The following is a 19,523-nucleotide window of genomic DNA, read 5'->3' as shown; positions in this document are numbered from 1 at the left end:
GAAGTCCTGACCTGATTTCTGAAACTCAGCTTCAGAGAAAACTTCAGTTTTGAACTGAAACTTTTAACCTTATCCCAATTGAATTCTGGAAGCCTGCGCTAGAATCCATAGAGAGGGTATACCAAACAGAATATTACCTGTAAAAAAAAACGAAAACAAAAACAAAAAAACACCATTAATGCAAAATATCTTTTCCTACCTAGGCCTCCATGTGCTGATAATTATATTAATTTTATAACTTATAAAGATGGATCTAAATTAAGAGCCTGGTTTTGGGAATCCCACCCTACCATTTATATAATCTTGGGCTAGTTACTTGATTTCTTCGTGTCTTAATTTCCCCTTCTGTAAAACGGAGACTTTTACCTCTCATCCGTACATCATAGTACATATCTTGTAGAAGTGTTTTGAGAATTATTTAAGTTAATATCTACAAAGTGCTTAAAATAGTGTCTAGCACATAATAAGCTCTCAATAAATGTTGGCTATGATTATTCAACAGGTCTTATTGCCTGTTCTGAGAGTAAATAAAAAGAGTTTTATTTTAATAAGCACAGTGCACCTCAGGATTTTACCTTCCCTTGTTTCTGAATTCACAGGCCATCCATTTTATGGACACCTGAGTGGACACTACGTTACAGAACAGACCTCTTTATCTTTCATTCAAAAGTACAGCTTTCTAGCTTTCCAGTTACCTGAATGACCATTCCCTGCGGTTGGGGCATATCTAAACGACAGCCACAAATCAGGACTCAGAGAAGGTTAGGGACAGTGCTGCCAGCATGGAACCCCTGGGACAGAGACCCCTCCCCACCCCAGGAGGGCTCCCAAAGCCTCAGAGAGTTAGACACACTAAGTGGCCCTCCGCGAGAACTAGTCTGCTCTTTTGTTTTTCAGTTGGTATCTTTATCTGAGTAATACGGTTTCAAAATTTGAGCGGCCGCATCGTTACGTAAAGTGTGTACAATGAAAACAGCAGTCCTGGGGCGCCTGGGTGGCTCAGTTGGTTAAGCGACTGCCTTCGGCTCAGGTCATGATCCTGGAGTCCCTGGATCGAGTCCCGCATCGGGCTCCCTGCTCAGCAGGGAGTCTGCTTCTCCCTCTGACCCTCCCCCCTCTCATGTGCTCTCTCTCATTCTCTCTCTCTCTCAAATAAATAAATAAAATCTTTAAAAAAAAAAAAAAGAAAAAGAAAAAAGAAAACAGCAGTCCTGCCCTACACCTCTCCCCTTCCTGATTTCTGTTCCCTAAAACTTGACAGTATTTTAGCTGTTTCTTCTGGCATGAACCTCTGTATTTTTAATAACATGTTTCTACAGTTATCTCTTGATCATCATGTTTCAGATATTACCGCTTGACTCCTTACCACGGAAAATATGGATTCAGCTCACTTAGCCCTTCTACCTCTCAAACATGCTTCCTCTTCCTCCTTGTCCCCAATTATTGTTGTATCACAAGTCTTGGTGAAATCAGTCCTCGTGTGTGTGTGTGTGTGTGTGTGTGTGTGTCTAGTGTGGTAGATAAGTGTTCATAGCTGAGCCAAATGGTAGGCTTTGATTACATTTATATCCTGCAGTTGTTGGCTGTATTGCTTTGTTTGCTTAATTTTTTTTTTTTTAATTTGTCAGAGAGAGAGAGGGAACACAAGCAGGGGGAGTGGGAGAGGGAAAAGCAGGCTCCCTGCTGAGCAAGGAGCCCGATGTGGACTTGATCCCAGGACCTGGGATCATGACCCAAGCCGAAGGCAGATGCTTAACCAACTGAGCCACCCAGGTGTCCCTGTTGCTTGCTTAATTTTTTAAGTTCCTGTCCTTAAGCCATTCACAGAATCTTCATCAGCAGTATAAATCTCCTCTCAGTACCTTTGCGAACATAGGTCATCAATCCATTTCTTCATGGAGTTATTCATCCTGGAGCTCCTCGTCTTTCTCCTCCCACGTGGGTTGGTGCTAAGACTGCTGCAGAGCTGGCATCCCGAGCCTCCTTTCCACCTGGCTCCCGTGTCGGGTCCCCTGTTCATGGAAGCCAAGTCTTCTCCAGCTTGGGTTAGTCCTCATTTTAGTGGACTATCTCCTCTAACCACTGCCTGAGAACTCATGAATTTACACGAAAGGTAAATATTTGAGGTCTTGCACATATGAAAATAGCTCTATTCTTCTCTCATATCTGACTGGATGTAGCATCCTAGGCTATAAATAACTCTCAGGAGGAATTTTGAACACTTAATGCATTTTATTCTGGCTTCCAAAGGATTGCTGCCAAAATGCCCATTGCTCTTCTAATTCCCACCCTTGGGAAACTTTGAGGGTCTTTTTTTAAATTCTTGGCTTTCTGAAATTTCACAATGATGTATCCTAGTGTGGTCCCTTTTGTATTCATTGCTCAGGGAATTTTCTAGGCCTTTTCAATATGGAAGTTCATGTCCTTCAGTTGTGGGAAATTTTCTTACGTGATTTCATTGATAATTTCCTCCCCTTTGTTTTCTCTTCTCTCTCTCTCTGGAACTCATGTTATTTGGATACTATACCTTCTGGACTGATCCCCCATTTTTCTTATCTTATTCTCTTCTATTTTTCCATCTCTTTGATTTTTGTTCTACTTTTCTAAAGATTTCTTAACATTATTTAGTTTGACATTATTTCTACTTTAGTTTGACAACCTTTAGTTTGACATTATTTCTACTACCGTGTTTTTAATTTATAAAAGTTTTATTTTTGCTTTTAAAATATTTATATACCATCCTGTTCATAATTTATAGTTAATTAATTTTTTCTGATATTAATGATTTTTTTAAACCATTCTCCTGTTGCCTTTATTTCCTCTGTTTTCTCTTTTCTATTTGTTTGGACTCTGCATCTTGTGTTAGAGGCTTTCCTCATACCTATACATTCATTGTTAAGAGGAAGATATTAACAGTGTAACTGGGAGTCCTGTGTTTATATGTGAGGACTTCCAAGTGGTGGTGATTGGCCTGGAACCCAGCCATGGGGCATCCAAAATCTGTTAGTCATTTCTCATAGACTGGCTAATTTCCCTGGGGAGGAACCTACTGATCTTCTGTTTAGGAGATATAAGACTGGTTGCCAGTGTTCTTGAAGCTAAGTGGAAGAAAGGTTTGGAGTGGAGGAAGGTTATCTCACCACTGACCTGTAGATTTCCACTTAATTCCCCTGTTGCCAGTATAGCAAACCTCCCCCCCCCGCCCCGCCCGCCCCGCCCCGCCCCAGCCTTCAGCTGTGCTTTGTGTCCATATGCCAAGTCCCTCTGCTTCCACTTCTTGAAAAAGGAAACCACCAACCCTTTCAGGGAGGAGGAAGCAAAGTGGTATGGCCATGCACAGAAGGGTCTCCGTGTCTAACCCTTCTTATACAGACTTTCAACCAACACTCCTGTTTTTTAGCCCCGTCTACACCCTATCGTCAGAGGTATCTGATGCCTCCAGTAGTGCCTGCCACACAGAGTGTACATCCCTGAGCTTTTTAAGGTTCTTAACATACATTGGTTCCCTTCTCCTTGGCTTTTCCCCATTGAAACTTCAGATTTCAGCTTTTTCTGCTCTGCTAAATTAGCTACCACTCATTCATCAGCTTTCCAGTTTCCATAATTATGTTGACATCTCATATCTGCTTTTGGCTCCTTTCCTATCCTCTCTATGTAGAGCTTTGTTTTTTTTCTTTAAAAAAAAAATCTTTTTTTTTTTTTTTTTTGTCATTTTTGAGGAGGATAAGGAGGTAAGGTAGAAAAGGAGTGGAGATAAACATGTATTCAATCTGCCATGCTTAACTGCAATTTGTGAACCAACCTTTGTTTCTAAAGGATACACTGTTTCTCTATGCATCAAAATAAAACTGTCTGGGTTACTTGGCAAGTAGCTCATCTTGGAATATTTCCATTTGGGGCTGCCATAGTGATGTGGGTCTGCATCAGAATACCCTTAAGAAATGCAGTGTGATTGGGGTGCCTGGGTGGCTCAGTAGTTAAGTGTCTGCTTTCAGCTCAGGTCATGATCCTGGGGTCCTGGGATCAAGCCCTGCATCAGGGTCCCTGCTCAGTGGGGAGCCTGCCTCTTCCTCTCCTGCTCCCCCTGCTTGTGCACTCTCTCTCTCTCCCTCTCTCCCTGTCAAATAAACAAATAAAATCTTTAAAAAAAAATAATAACTCTTAAAAAAAAAAAAAGAAAGAAATGCAGTGTGACCTAGAGCTATCCCAAGTAATATAAGTCAGATTCTCCTGGTTTACTAGTAAGTAGTCTAAAACTCGCAGAAGATCAGAACCAACCAATTCCCTGGATTCTGGACTGAGATCCAGCCCCAAACTCCATAACAGCCCAAGGAACTAGAACTACCTAAGCTATGAGTCTCAGTATGAGCTGAAGAAATTAGACCATACTCATCCCTTTGTCTAAGGCTTTTCTAGACTGTGGGCACTCTGAAACACAGTATATCATAATATGAGAATATCTTAAGTATCATGTTATGACCTAGGTCCTTAGGTATATTTGATTTAGGTTTCAATTCCAGCTCTACCCTTTAATAAGATGTCAATTGTCTATATAAAAAACATTAGATAATAAAAAATGTTTCATTTTCGTCATGTAATAAGCCAGAGATAGGTAAGTGAGAGGAAATGCAACTGATCTATGATGTCAGGTACTTCCCACCTCCTTTCTTTTTCCCTCACCTGTGGCTTTCATCCTCATATTTATTATCTTCTCAAGGTCCTAAGGTAGTGTCTCCACCACCGGCCTAACATCTGCACTTCTGGCTCCAGGAAAAAGAAAAAGGGGACAAGGAGAGGGGGCAGAGAGAGAGCGAGAGAGAGAGAGAGAGCCAATCACAGATTCCCAGCATACTTCACATGCATCTCACTGGCCAGAACTGTGTTACATGGCTACTTCTAGCTGCAAGGGAGGCTGGGAATTCCTCCTCAGATACAATCAGGACTCTAATGAGTTAAGGAAGAGGAGTATTCGTTAGACAGCTAATAGTGCCACACTAGGTGTACTTCCTTGAGCAAGTTGTTTAGTCTCACTTAGCATCCGTAACTTTATTTGTACAATGAGAATAAAAACACCTACCTCACAGAGTCGCAATGAGAAATAAAGGAGAAAATGTTTATAAGGCATATAGCATCTTACCAGACACATAATATGCCCTCCATAAATGTTGCTTCCCTTCCCGTGATCCCTTATATTGGTCTGCTTTCTGAACACACCACAGTGTCAGCATATACTGTGAAGACCACAGATGTGTATTACTTGTTAAAAATTAAGTTTGTTTTGAGCATTATACAGCACCTTTTGGCAGAACATTAGTGAAAATGAGATTTGGGAATCACAAGTCAAAAAATATACTGAATATGAGAATGTCTGAATATAAGACACAGAGAATATGACTATAAAGATGATTTTACAGTCCATGTATTTTATTATAACCCTTAATCTTCCTTTATATCCCTTGCTTTTATAGCTATCCCACCCACCAACCTCTTTTTACCACACTCTTCCCTTGATCTTTTGAGAGCTTCTTTAATTTGTATTTACTATTATTTATCTACAAAGCTTTATTATGCAGTCACTGCACCATCATTTTGTGTGTGTGTGTGTCTGTGTGTTTCTTTAATCAGCCCCAGTGACTGACTGCCCCTTTGCTCCCTCCACACAAAGCAAAGCTGTGTGAAGCCCTTATAAACCAGGTTGGGTCAAGGAGGTGGGGAAGCTAATGTGAGGGGAGGGTTGTGGCCAGCCAGGCCACAACTGAGGATTTATGAAAACTGCAATGGTCTATTAGAGTTGGGGAGTCAGAGGGTGAAAACACATATGGTTTCTGTGTTTTTATGTCCATGGAATTTTCTTGTCTGTATGTGCGACGGAGCGCCTTGTGCCCTGCCTTGTTTCACACCCCGTGCCCTGTGACCTAACATGTACCCATGCACACAGTCTAACAGGGGACAGGGACCAGGGTCACATTTAACTATCTAAATTGGAAGGCACCTTTGTTTTCCTCTCTCCAACTAAATGAGCTCTGGTAACAGAGGGGAGAGGTTTGGTGTTGTGGCTGTTTCTGTTACAGTGAAAAAAAACAACAACCAATATTCCAATCTCGCATGAGCCATGTTGCCTTCTAAAATCAGCAACCAGGAACACATCCCCTTAAGAGAAAAACAGAAGGGAAAAGAAAGAAACCTCTCCCATTTACAAATGTTTTCTTTCCTTTGTGGCCCTTCTCTAGCTGGTCTTTGCCCACATTGAGTGCTGGCTCTCTGCGTAGGAACCAAATGCCACAGTCCAAAGGAGAAGCTCTTTCACAGGGAAAACAAAAGGCAGCTGTCAGTTTAATCCCAAACTCCCTGATAACATTCCAGCAGAGTTCCTTTTTCTGGAGATGAAATAAGAACCCTGGCAGGCCCTCTTGACTGGCCACATAAATCATTTGTAGTAATTGCTCTGAGAGAGGAGTGCCTCTCAGGCTCCACAGATAGAGGGGGGGAATCACACACCGACATCCTCCCCACCGACACACACACACACTGTGCCTGCGCCTCTGGCTTGTCCCACACACATGCACGTGCCCCCACATGTACACCCCCTCTTCTCAGGAGTTGCTCACACTGGGGTGGGCTCGGTGAGCCATATTAAAAAAAAAAAGAGCACGGCACAGAATAATGAATAGTCAGTTTTATGTTTCCTTCTCTTTGAGCTTGAGCCAATTTAAATTCTTCTGGAGTACAGTTTGGGAGGGGTTCTGGGGAGGGTTGACAGGAAAAGTGGGAGGGAGAGAACACAAAGGTAAGAGGGGGATGGTTATGATTTGGCTTTGTTAGGCTTATCCATTGCTGTGTATTCTATGATGTGTCACCTGCTTCCTCCTTTTTGCCTTTTCTGGTGAGAACTGAGATGTGGTCATAAAAATCCCCCACACTGTGATCTGGGAGCTGCTGCTGAGGCTTGGCAGTTCACTAAGGACCGAACTCTCAAAAGCCACAAAGCTATAATATCCCTTCCCCTCTGTGGCCAATAAAGATGGTGATAATCAAATAACAGGGCTTGGAAGTGGTGTGGTGCCTACAGGCCGGGGCTGCACACCCTTCACTTGTACCCTGATGTACGTTCATTGAAAGTATTGAGGCCACCAGAGATGGGGGTGGCGGGGGCTTCTGTAGGCACACATAGCTGTTTGAAGGCTGAATGGATGGATGAATGAATACATGAATGGATAGATGGATGAATGAATGATGGATGAGTAGAGTTCAGTGTTGTGTTACGAGCACAGCTTGAAAAGCCAGGAAAATTGCGGAGCTTCTGTGACAGATGAATGCCTTGCCCCTCTCCACACACCCTAAGTTATAACTCTCCTCGCATTATGACCATGGATAGAGAAGAGGAAGTGAGGGGGAAAAAAGCTAGACATGAGTGGAAAAGTGGGCGTTTCCCAGTGCCACCCTTCAGTCCTGCCAACTAGCCCTAGCTGTGAGTCAGAGCTGTCTGCCCCTACCACAAACGTGGAACCTGCCAAGCTAGAATTCACAGTCATTTGTGTTGTTTGATAAGAAGAAATATCAGACTCGGAAGGTGCCATTTCTGTGGTATATCCCCATCTGCGCAGAGCCCATTTCACCTTTGTCAAGCTACTGGTAAAATCAACCTTGTTTATTTATTTTGCAATTTATTTGACACCAACTTTCTAACTTCAAAAGGAGAGTGAGGTGGCGGCAAAGAGTTATGCTCCACCTGGTGTACTCCAGACATAACGCCAGGTGCGTTCTCCCCAAGTCACTTCTGCCACAAAGGCGCAGGATGTTTGGGGTATGTGTATGCTCATTGGGGTATCCTGCGGAGTCTGAGCTCAGCCCGTCCTGGGTTGGATCTTTCTCTTACCTGTTTCAGCCATCACTCTAGAAGTAATTAATCCTTCCTCTTCGGGCTACCAAGCCAGTCATTACAGATCAGCATATGTTTGTACATGGACCAAAGATGGTTCCTTGAAACAAGTACATGTATTTTAAGATTTCTAGGATCAAGGCTTCTACAGATATGGGTTAGTACATTTTTGCTTTAATTTAGAAGGTCTGTTTAGATTGTGGTTCTAAATTCAGCTCCCCCCCCACACACACACACAATGATAATAACTTATATTTGTATGATCGTTTACAGTTTGCAAAGCAGCTTTCCATATGGGAGGTCTTGTCAGTTGCTATTTTTAAGCTGAAGAAACCGAAGCTTAGAGAAAGTTAAGTGACTTGTTCAGGGTCATAGAGAAAACAGAAACAGGTATGGAAGCCAGGTGATGAAGCATCTAGTTTCATTTGCCATTGAGCATATATTATCTCTCTAAATTATCGTGATGAATTTCAGCGAATTACTTTTTACATTATATTATAATGCAAAAAATATGCTTATCTCCGAAATGTTTTAAAAATAAACCCGTTTTTTAAATCGTGCATAATCATGCCATCCAAGATGATCTCTTCAATATCATTTGAAGCAATTCATTCTAGTCATTTCTATGCATGTAAGACTAATATAAGGCTTTGATATATACAGCATTAAATCATGCAGCATTTGGTTTTGTGTCTTACTTTTTTCACTTAGCACTTTATTGAGGATTTTTTGTCATTAAACATTATTTATAAAACATGATTTTTAATGCCTGCATAATTTCCCCTGGTATGACTATACCATAAATTATTTAAAATTTAATCTGTCCTCAATTGTTGAACATTTTAGTTGTTTACCTTTTTTTGTTTATGAACATCCTTGTAAACAAATCTTCAGTGGAATTTCTGATTACTGTTATAGTATAGATTCGTAGAAGAGGGATTTCTGGGTTAGAAGTTATTAACAATTCTCTAGATCTTGACATGGGCTGTATAATTGGTTTTCAGAAAGATTTTATCAATTTATACTCACCATTTGGGTGAGCTCTCTCTCCATACCCTTTCCAGCTTTAAGAATTATGAACTTAAAAAAATCTTTTTAAGATTTGATTTATTTCTTTGAGAGAGAGAAAGAGTGCACACTGCAGGCAGGGATAGGAGCAGAGGAGGATAGAGAGGGAAACGGAGAGAATCTCCAGTAGACTCCGTGATTCCAGATCTCAAGATGTCGAGATCACCACCTGAGCTGAAACCAAGAGTGGGTGGCTCAACTGACTGAGCCATCCAGGTGCCCATGAACTTAAAAATTTTTTAACAATATAATAGTAGAAAATATGTATTTTGCCATTTTAATTTGCATTGTATGATCATTAGTGAGATTGAACATCTTTGTTAAGAACTATTAGCTAAGGGTGCCTGGGTGGCTCAGTGGGTTAAGCACCTGACTTGGTTTAAGCTCAGGTCGTGATCTGGGGTTGTGGGATTAGTGGGGAGTCTGCTTGAGATCCTTTCCCTCTGTCCCTCCCCCACCCCCCTCCCCCACCCCCTATTCATGAACACTCGCGCGCACGCTCGCTCTCTCTCTCTCTCAAATAAATAAATAAATAAATCTTTTAAAAAAAGAATTATTGTCTCAATTGTATTTTTATTCATGAACTATCTTCTATTTATACCTATTCTCCACTTTTAGAATGGGATATGTCTTCTTTTAAAAATTTACATATTAAAATTTGCATTTTTTGCAAATATTTTATCCCAGTTTTTAATCTACCTCTTGATTTTTAAGGCTTTATTATGTGCAATTTTAACATTTTTATGTAATGAAAACTATTAACCTCTTCTCTTATCAATTCCAGTTATTTTATACTTAGAAAGACTTTATGTGAAAATCATTAAATATTGACTTTTTAAATGTTTTTGGAGTTCATTTTTTTACAGTTAATTTTATGCTTTTCAGAAAATCTATTTTGGTATAGTTGTGAGGGGCAGATTTATCTTCAAATTTTTCTCTCAATTCTTGTCTATTTATTTAATAATCCTTCCTTTCTCTCTATTTTTAACATACAACGAATTCTTAAGATGTCTTTTTAGACTATCATTTCCCTTCCATTGACCCATCAATTCTTACATCAATAGCACAATTTTAAATTACTCTGGCTTTATAGTAACTTTGCATGGTTCACATTGCTCGTCTTTAGCTGCGTTCACTCTTCCTCCCAGTTTATTTTTCCAGAATGACTATAAAACATTTCATTAAATTTATAAATTAATCCCTCTGGAATGTTGATTTGAATTACACTAAATCTATAGAATGATTCGGGAAGAATTGACTTCTTTACAGTGTATAGTCTTCCCATTCAGGAGTATGAAATTTATCTCCATTCATTCAAGTCTTCTTTTATGATTCTCTAATTTTCTTCATATAGTTCCTATTCATTTCTTAGTAAGGTTATTTCTGGGTAACTCAAGTGTTTAATTATTTCTGTTTCTGAAATCATCACAAAGTGGCATTTTTAAAAGGAGGGTCCTGATTAGCTAAATTGAGGTTAGACTATGAGAAAACCCAACAGAACCTGACAAGCTAGAAGTCATTAGTAATTAAATAATTTCCATCTGAAAACTAATTGGATTAAATTAACCCATTTTAAGGTCTTATTTCTCAGACAAGAAATATCCAACTGCTATTTGTATATTACCATCAGTGACTAACCCTAATAATATACCACTCTTGACTAAGTGAGAAATAAATGAATTTCGTGTCTATAGTAAATCCATTTTTAAACACATTGCTATTTGTCTTTACTAAATGGCAGTGTTCTAGATACATTATTCCCTACTTCTCAGTCATACTTCTCTCCAAGTCGAATCTCAGGTTTTACCTCAGTGAAACTTTCTTTTGATTCCTAAAAACACACATTTTTCCAGTATAAAAGTAGATATTTTAGTATAGTAATACTTAAATGTACACATGCAAATGAGACTATATGCATATATAAACTAATATGTTTATAGAAAGGGAATGTATTATAGAATTTTAGAGCTTTTAGACCTTAAAAAGCAGCTAGCCAAAGTCATCTAGTCTTTTTTTAAGTAATCTCTGTACCTAACATGGGGCTCGAACTCACGACCCCGAGATCAAGAGTCGCATGCTCTACCGACCGAACCAGCCAGGTGCCCCCGAAGTTATCTTGTCTTCCTGGGGCCCATGAATGCCCTGAAGTTGTTAGTGAGATTGTGTTTGTGTGTGTATTTTCACGTGTGTATTTTTCTGTGGGGAGAGGCTATGGCTGAATTTTATGTGCTTGCCAACTGTTAAGACCCTAAAAGAAGTTGAGAATGACTGGGCTACTCCAAGTCTGTCACTGATCAGATGAGATTTTAAAAAGGGGGGTGGGGACTAAGTTGTTGAGGAGACATGCTCTTGGGCACAGAGCCCTTCTGGGGCAGGGCCAAGGCAGGAAATTGGGCCTCCTGATCTTCAGCTTTTTCAGTGATGCCTTTTTGCACACACGTATGAAGGTTCTGTCATATCCCTGTACACCCGATGTGCGTGCACCGTGTGAACTAGGTTTTGGAACTTAGTGTGGAATTTGGAACTAAGGCCCCAAATTGAGATTTGGCTCTGGACTCACTAGTTGTATCACCCTGAACAAGCTGTTCAACTCTGGCCTCAGTTTCCTCTTCTGTGAAATTGAGTTGCAGGAGTTAAGACCTATTTCATAGAGTTTTAATGAGGATATAATGAAACAATGTGTATATGTATATATATACCTAAGTACTTTATAAACTCTCAAGTGCTGGGGAGTGGTAGTTATTGTTTTCATCATGGCTCTGGAGGACTTACAGATGGAGAAGTACCGTGGAAGGATGTGGTAGCATGAACAGCTTTCAGCTGCCACCTTGTATCCACCGAACATCTCAGTTTGCACCGGGGCCAGCCCCCTGTGCTAACTGCCCTCTCCACTGCTTTGATAGCAGACAAGGTAATTAACGTACACATCTCCCAAACACCTGCTGAGAGAAATGCTCTTTATGATGATGCGCCTCGGAGAAAGAACAGATAACTCTTAGAACTTCATCGTAGGGGTTCCGGTTTTTGTTTTGTTTTGCTTTATAAAATCTTTACTTTTTCCAAATCATGGTAAGCTATTACATTTGAAGGATTATGGTAAACTGTGGGTTTAAAAAAAAAAAAAAAAGTTTTTTTAAAACCTGTGTCTGCCAGCGCTGCATTTTAAACTGGTCCCAAAACTTTACAGGAGTTCACCTGTTCATATGAAGCATCTTGGAAGAAGCACTAATCTGGGTATTTGGGTGGGGAGCATGTATGAAGAAGAGTAGTTGTATAATTTCTAAACACCATAACATGTTCATTTCACACTATTTGCTATAGAGTACAATTAAGCATTAAGACATTTTTTTGTCATTTAAGTAATAATACTTATATTTGAAAAGTGCTACTCAGTTTCCAAAGCAGTTTTACAAAATCATATTTAATGTGTAAATATACCTTTTACTGAGCCTTTTCAACAGCCCTATTTAGAAGAAATGATTATCCTCATTTTTTAAAATGAAGGAGGGAGTGGTCGGAAGCCCACACTTAACCATCAGCACGGCCAGGACTTGACCCCTTTCCTCTGATACCCATACCTGGAAGACTCTGGGCCTATAACAAACGATTCTATTCAATTTGATTTTTTAGGAGAATATAATGATGGTATATTTCTTTGGCAATTTGTATTATTCCAATATAGTGGATAGAGGGAAATGTAGAAAAGTATCCAGAGAATGAATAAACAAAAGGAAAAACAGGAAGCCAAAGCTAAGGTAATGCAAGGAAGACAGGCACAGCAGAAGGCAAAAAGAAGTGAGTTGTTCGTGGGAAAACAAACAGTGAACAAACTCAGCAGAAACCCCTGGATAGAAGAGATGAGGAACCAAGGAGAGAGAGAAAGGGGCCCAGTGACAGACACCTACCCAGCTCTGCCAGGCACTCACAGGAGAGATGCACATTAGAAGGTGTATACTCATTTCCAGGAGGAGGTTGTAGTCAGCTTCAAGACCAGCCAGCTCATAACAAATGTCCCCAGCTACAGGACATCCTCATTCTCTCCATCCTGCACCCTAACTACCCCAACCAGGACCAACTGGATCGCAGCAGAGCTGAAGGGTCAGAGCTCCCCAGAACTAGGAACTGGGATTTGGAAGTGCTCTGATGCTGACCTGAGCCCTAGGATGGAAACTCTACAGCAAAAGAGAGCATTGGTGTGTAGAAATAACCCAACCACAACACCCTGAACTACACACCCAACCTCATCCTGAAGGGGCAATCTGTCTCTCTGGCCACCTTCTGTCAAGGTCTCTTGGGCATCTGGGGAGCCTAGACTTGCTGCCACCTGCCCTGTATTTGGGAATGAACTCTTGACAAGACTATACTCCTGTTGAACATCTTTTCTTCTCACTGAACAACTTTCCCACCTTAGATATTCGCTCTGCTGCTGCTGATGCTAAGCCATCGTTGCTGTCTGGAATTTCCAAAGAAGCAGACATGAACAGACATGCATGCCCACGTGGGTACACACGTACCCTGTTCCTGCTGCCTTACATTTGGGCCTCCCTTGGATGCTGATTTCAGTCTAAAATCCATCTTCAGTTTTGCCATCCTCACTAGGGCATACCTGTTATGGCCTTCCTTTTGGTGGGAAAAAAGCCCTGGGTTTCTACGTTTTTTTTTTTTTTAAGATTTTATTTATTTATTTGAGACAGAGAGAATGAGAGAGACAGAGAGCACATGAGAGGGGGGAGGGTCAGAGGGAGAAGCAGGCTCCCTGCCGAGCAGGGAGCCCGATGCGGGACTCGATCCAGGGACTCCAGGATCATGACCTGAGCCGAAGGCAGTCGCTTAACCAACTGAGCCACCCAGGCGCCCAAAAGCCCTGGGTTTCTGAGCCCACAGTGTATGCTGCTTCTCTTTCCTTCCCCTGCCCCCACTCCTGCCTCAGGTCTTCATCACCCACATGGGCAATGCAGCCCGACCCTCCCCTGTGGTGAATTCCCTTAGCTTGGGAGTAGGGTTGTCAGATTTTAGAAAACAAACAACAGAAAGCCCAGTTAAATTTGAATTTCAGATGAACAACAATTTTTTTTAATATGTGTGTAGATGTGTTCGTATACGTTGTTGATCTAAAAGTCAGATTTAACTGAGTGTCCTATATTTTATCTGGCAACTGTCCTTGGGAGCCATGCCTCTCCTTGGGAAAGCACTCAATGCCCTCTTAGGAAAAGGTCTGATGATGATCATGGCCCTGTGCTAAAGGCCACCTTTGCCACTGAAACTGTCCTATCCCATAGTGGGCTTTTAGCGACCCTTTGAAACCTGGTTATTTCCAAGAACTAAGCAGATTCCAGCTTGATCCATCAGCCAAGCCCAGGCACATCTGAAGCCCAAAAAGCATCAGACCAGATCACCGAAAAATCTCCCTGCCTGGATACAGCTCTTTACAAGTATCAAAATGTCATTTTATTTTTTTTTTTCTCTCTGCCAGGATTTCCTCCAACTTTCCAAATAAGGGCCAAAAACATTGCAGATAACTCAAACAATTTGCCAGCCCTGTCTCTCCTCAACAGGATTACTAGTTGCAAAATAAATGAAATCAGTGTTGTTTACAACTCATCATCCAAAATTATTATTCATTTTGGGCAAATGGCTGTTTGTAAAACTAGTCTGCCGTATTTTGAGTCATTATCTTTCATTCCTTTCAAAAATGAAAGCTGACTTTGAGTTTTCAAATGAAAACAAATCAGAGGCCTTTCTGATTCTATCTGTTGTGTCTTGTGCGTGCAGTCTTCCTAGGAAGAAGGCCTTCCTCGTGGGTAAGGGCCCTCTGACAAGTGAAGCTTCGCGGTACTCTCTCTTTTCGCCTTTTTAAAATCTCTTTCCCCTCCGTACAACTTTGAAAACAGAAATTTTATCATTTTTAGTGAGTTATTTATTCCACTGTTTTTCATCTTTATTCTCATCATCCAGGTAATTACTAAGTACACAGGTATTTAAGACAGCCCCATACACAGGAGTTTATAGCCTAGAAAGGCAATATCTTTGTAAATTTGCTTTGCTGAGACCACACACAGAGTCTTCCATGGGACTCTGCCTTCTCAAGGAAGATGGGACAGGTAATCATGAAGCAAATCTAGACAGAGACATGGCCTTCTTCCAGTTCTAACGACTCCTAAATCACTGCACTCATTAACCTTCACAGGAAAACATTTAAGAATATTTATATTGGGTGGTGTGTGTAACATTAAAAAAAAAATAAATGTATGCTGTTAAGGTCTGAAAAAAAAACAACCTGGCTACTCTTTTCTGAAATGAAAATAATTTTTGTCATAGACTTAATACTATAATAATATATATTCTTTAGTATGATGGAAGAATAGACACAGTCTTTCACAGTGCAGTTACGTTTCAAACAAAAAAAAATGTACATTTTTTTCTTGATATTATAAATATTTGGTCTCATAGTCCCTTTTTTCTCCTATTTCCTTTATTTCTTCTGAAACTTGAGAGGGTAAATATTAAAGTGCATTTGCTTCTGTTTAAATATGAGTCACGGGGCTTACGGGGAGCCCGCCCTCTGAAAAAATAACTGTAAAGGACCACAATTGAAATCAGCTGTAGCTGTGCTTTGTCCTCGATGGAGCCAGGGCACTGCTCGATTCAAAAGTCCAGTCTTTAATTTCTACAGAACAGAAGACACAGATCACTTTAACCTGGGGGCCAACAGGGGCCTCAAACCCCTTCCCTCCCTTTCTGTGTCCCAGCCTCATCCTGTTTCTGGTTTACAAGCTTCCTTCCTACTTTCCTTACATGAACCTGATCTGCCCTGTCTTATGAGGACAGAAAGAGCTTAGTTAAGTGCCTTCCTTGGATTTTTGAGTTTCCTCCCCACTGCCTGTGGTTTAAATTAACCGTCTATTTTTCCTTAACATGCGCTCACGCGCACGCTGTATCTGTGAACATTTGTCTAGTTATTTTCTGAGTTCAGTTGCTTCAACCTTGACAGTGGAACAGCCCCCTTTATCATTAGACAATTTGTAGCATTGGGTTGATATACAGTGTTGGGATGTTTTTCTTTGCAAGAACCACTTGAAGGACTGTTGATCCCAAACAAACAGAAATGGTTATAACTCATAGAAGTGATTCATTTTAGAAGTTGGTCATTTCGTTCTGGGTAGTACTTTACACACAAAAATTGCCCTAGTCACCTACTCACCTCATGTTTTTCAATATTCTCACCAGTCTTTGAACCTAGGGTGAGCAGGGGTTACAGCAAGGCTGGCTGGGGTTGGAATGCTCTTATTAACCATGGGACAGAGAAGAAAGCTCTGGAAAGAAACTCAAAACCTTACCCATAAGTTTAGGCTTCTTTAACTGCCTAAACTAATTACTTATAGACCAACAGATTCAGCTGCTTCTAATCTGCCCAGTTCAGATAAAGAGATAAACTTGTGGGGATATTTAAAATTATAAAATGTAATGGGTGAAGGTCACAAATGGTCCTGGTAGAGGAACAGGATTTAAAAGGAACTGCTTATACATCCTGTTAAATTGGATAACCTTCCCTATTTTAAAGTACAATACCAAAAGCAGTTTTGTTATTTTCTTTACTTTTGGAGGTGAGGCCCTAGATTAAATTTAGAAACTGGCAGCATGTCAGTCTCAGAGGGCTTCTATGTCCACACTTGGAGGAAGCATATTTTTATGGGATTGGCCCTGATCTCTCTTACCTCATAGACTGAGCCATGCTATACTTGTATTAGGAAGAATCCTGGGGTAGATCACATCAGGAAAGCACATTGTGACCAGTGATTGGTGGGTTTGACCATAAAAATGTCAAGGCAGGTAACAGCTCCGACTTTTGTGTTTATCTTTCCATTGTACTTTATAGGAAGTAAGATGAGGGCTACCAAAGGCAAGGAGATTTGGGGGGATTTTACTTATATTTCACACTTTGCATTTCATATTTTAGAGAGGTTCAAAAGAAAACTTAAAAAGTGAACCTCTTAAAAATTCACTTTAACTTGAACTAATTTGTGAGAAAAGTAGCATTGATATCCCCATTTTAAAGGTAGATGCAAAGGTTCCTGGTGATGGATAACTACTTTTCATGTGACAGAACTGAGGAAAATTCTAAAGCTACATTCCAGGTCTAGTTGGGACCCTTGCCTTTCAATTTGGACAAATGCACTACAGTTATATGAGAAGGAGTTATTGAAGGTGGCTCGTCAACTGTCTAAGTCCTTGCACCCATCCCTGTAGAGTATTGTCCCAACAACTTTGGACATGGAGCTGTGTTCGGAGTTTGGCTTTGCCTAGGATTATGGATAGAATGTCAAAAATGAAAGGCACGTGGAGCGTCTTTGGGTCGGATTGGATTGAAGCATATTAAGTTGCTGACATTCAACTTGTTTTGATCCACAAAAATGGCTATTTCATATGACTCACCCTAAGGCATATCACTGATTTTAAACCCTTGGCACAAAATCTCAGAAAGAGTAAATTATTTTGTTCTTATTTCGTTATGAAAAATTTTAAGCAAGTGGTAAGGAACTACTATAATGAACTCCCATATACATACCACCCAAATTCTCTTATCAAGATATCGCCACACTTCCTCAATCAATCCCTCCCACCTTTTTTTTTTTTTTTAAACCTGAAGTTTTTTAAAGCAAGTTCTAGACCTCAGGTCATTTTACCCCTACATTTTGTGTGTGTGTGTGTGTGTGTGTATGTGTGTATATATATATGTATGTATTCAGGTCTAAAATACGGATATTTTCTTATGTAAACACAATGTTGTTATCATACTTAGGTTATTAGTAGTTGTTTAGTCTATATTACCATGGCCTCAAAATGTCCATTATGATTGGTTTTATGGTTGATCATGATCCAAACAAAGTCCACCTATTGCATTTAGGTGTTACATCCTTAAGTCTCTTTTTTGGAGGGGAGGCTTGTTTATTTCATTTATTGTTTTTTTTTTCCTCTTGCTGAAGTATTTAAATTTTATTTATTTATAAGTAGGCTCCATGCCCAGTGTGGAGCCCGAAGCGGGGCTTGAACTCATGACCCCGAGATCAAGACCTGAACTGAAATCAAGAGTCAGACACTTAACTGACTAAGCCACCCAGGCGCCCCACCTTTTGCTGAAGTATTTTTAAAGCAAACTCCAACTACACCTGAATTTGACCTCTGCCTCTCTGGGTGGTCACCAACTAGCCAGCAACCCCTCACTACTGAGAATGGGAGGATTTCCACCAAGGATGTGGTGCTTGGATTCTGTCTCCTTTAATCTGGAGCAGTATATCGCCTCACCTCTGTTTTACATGCCCTTGACTTGGCAGAAACTGGGTCAGCTGTCCCATGTCACTTTCTAGGTTTATCTAGTCAGTGCCACCTGATGTTGTTAGATTGTAAGTGATCCTAACCTTGGCCTCTCACCACACTCTCCCGACTCCAAAGCCCCACCATGTCCCACAGCATGAACCTGCTGACTTGTTCATCGCCTCAGCTGGCCGGGACCACCCCTTAGCCAGATTCTAATTAGTTAAATATCAACGTGTTTATGTATCTATTATGTTTTTCACTGCTTTAAAATAATGCTAACTTTCTAAGTAGGAAGTAAAGTATAAAACTGTGAAGTTTCACATGGCATATATATTATTCTCTTCTGTTACAAAAACAAGTTGAAATCTACAGTTTCAATAAAATATGAAGCACCTGCACTGTGCCAGGCACTTTGACATTATCACTTTTAGGCATCTCAACAGTCCTGTGGATTATCAGACCCATTTTACAGATGAAGAAACTGAGTTTAAGGAAAATTCGATAATCATCCTAAGGTTCTCTGACTCCCAGTCCAGTGCTCAAGTGTAAAATAAGATCCAGAAAACCTAACTACTGAGTCTTTGTGCTAATCACCATTCATTCATTCATTTGTTCATTCATTCATTCATCCATTCATGCTTGCTGTCTCTCAAGCATTATGGTTGGCTTTGGTGAATTTTGGTGAATACCACGTCTCTGTGGTAGGGAGGTTTGTAAACCTGATGCCAAGAATCTCTCTATGTTATGGAGAAAAGAGTGGAGTCCATTCCTTTCTCTTTTGATTTGTCATCACCTTAAAGCCTATATATTGTAACCTTTTTACAGTTGCTACTGGAGAAGGACAGAAGTAGCCTCTGCTCATTATCTCATATTAGGTGTTTACTACAGCTGCTGGAAGAGTGAGCAAAACCATGGCCAGTGCCAAGTCCATGTTTGTTGGTTTTTTTGTTTTTTAACACAGTCCTATAACTTGATTTTCCATTATAATGGACCAGTTCTTCTAAAGGAGCCATGGAGTTCATGCCCAGAGAAAACTCTGATAGGGTACTCCTGCCTGGAGGACTCTTAACTGGCACTGAAAAGCATGGGAAGGGGTAGCGTCTCTTAAAATCCATGTAAGATTTTTGTACCAGCTGGGCTTCATTTCAAAATCTACCGCTGTCATTACAAAATAGCTGTTTTCTCTTTAATCTGTGTGCCACATCGCAGCAATTTTCATCAAAAATATATTAAGCCCCTGCTGTAAATTGGCCCCACACAC

At 40.5% G+C, this 19,523-nt stretch overlaps 1 protein-coding gene and 1 long non-coding RNA gene across 3 annotated transcripts in view; one reads left to right on the top strand and one right to left on the bottom strand.

The window, feature by feature from the left end:
• The window catches only part of MAML3 (mastermind like transcriptional coactivator 3), a 397,869-nt gene that overhangs the window by 303,155 nt on the left and 75,191 nt on the right, over positions 1-19,523 (top strand). The gene's annotated exons all lie outside the window — the stretch shown is intronic.
• LOC135363659 (uncharacterized) lies at positions 11-2,533 on the bottom strand. Its single transcript, XR_010409567.1, has 2 exons — positions 1,863-2,533; positions 11-137 (listed from the first exon to the last, which is right to left on the bottom strand). It is a non-coding gene; the product is annotated as an uncharacterized LOC135363659 (long non-coding RNA).

This window comes from Mirounga angustirostris, unplaced genomic scaffold (assembly GCF_029215605.1).
Source record: "Mirounga angustirostris isolate CCGP_5_RB_7025 unplaced genomic scaffold, mMirAng1.0.hap1 SCAF_2, whole genome shotgun sequence".
NCBI classification, from domain to species: Eukaryota; Metazoa; Chordata; class Mammalia; order Carnivora; family Phocidae; genus Mirounga; species Mirounga angustirostris.
The sequence above is the reverse complement of the archived record's forward strand: the minus strand, read 5'-3'. Positions and strand labels throughout refer to the sequence as shown.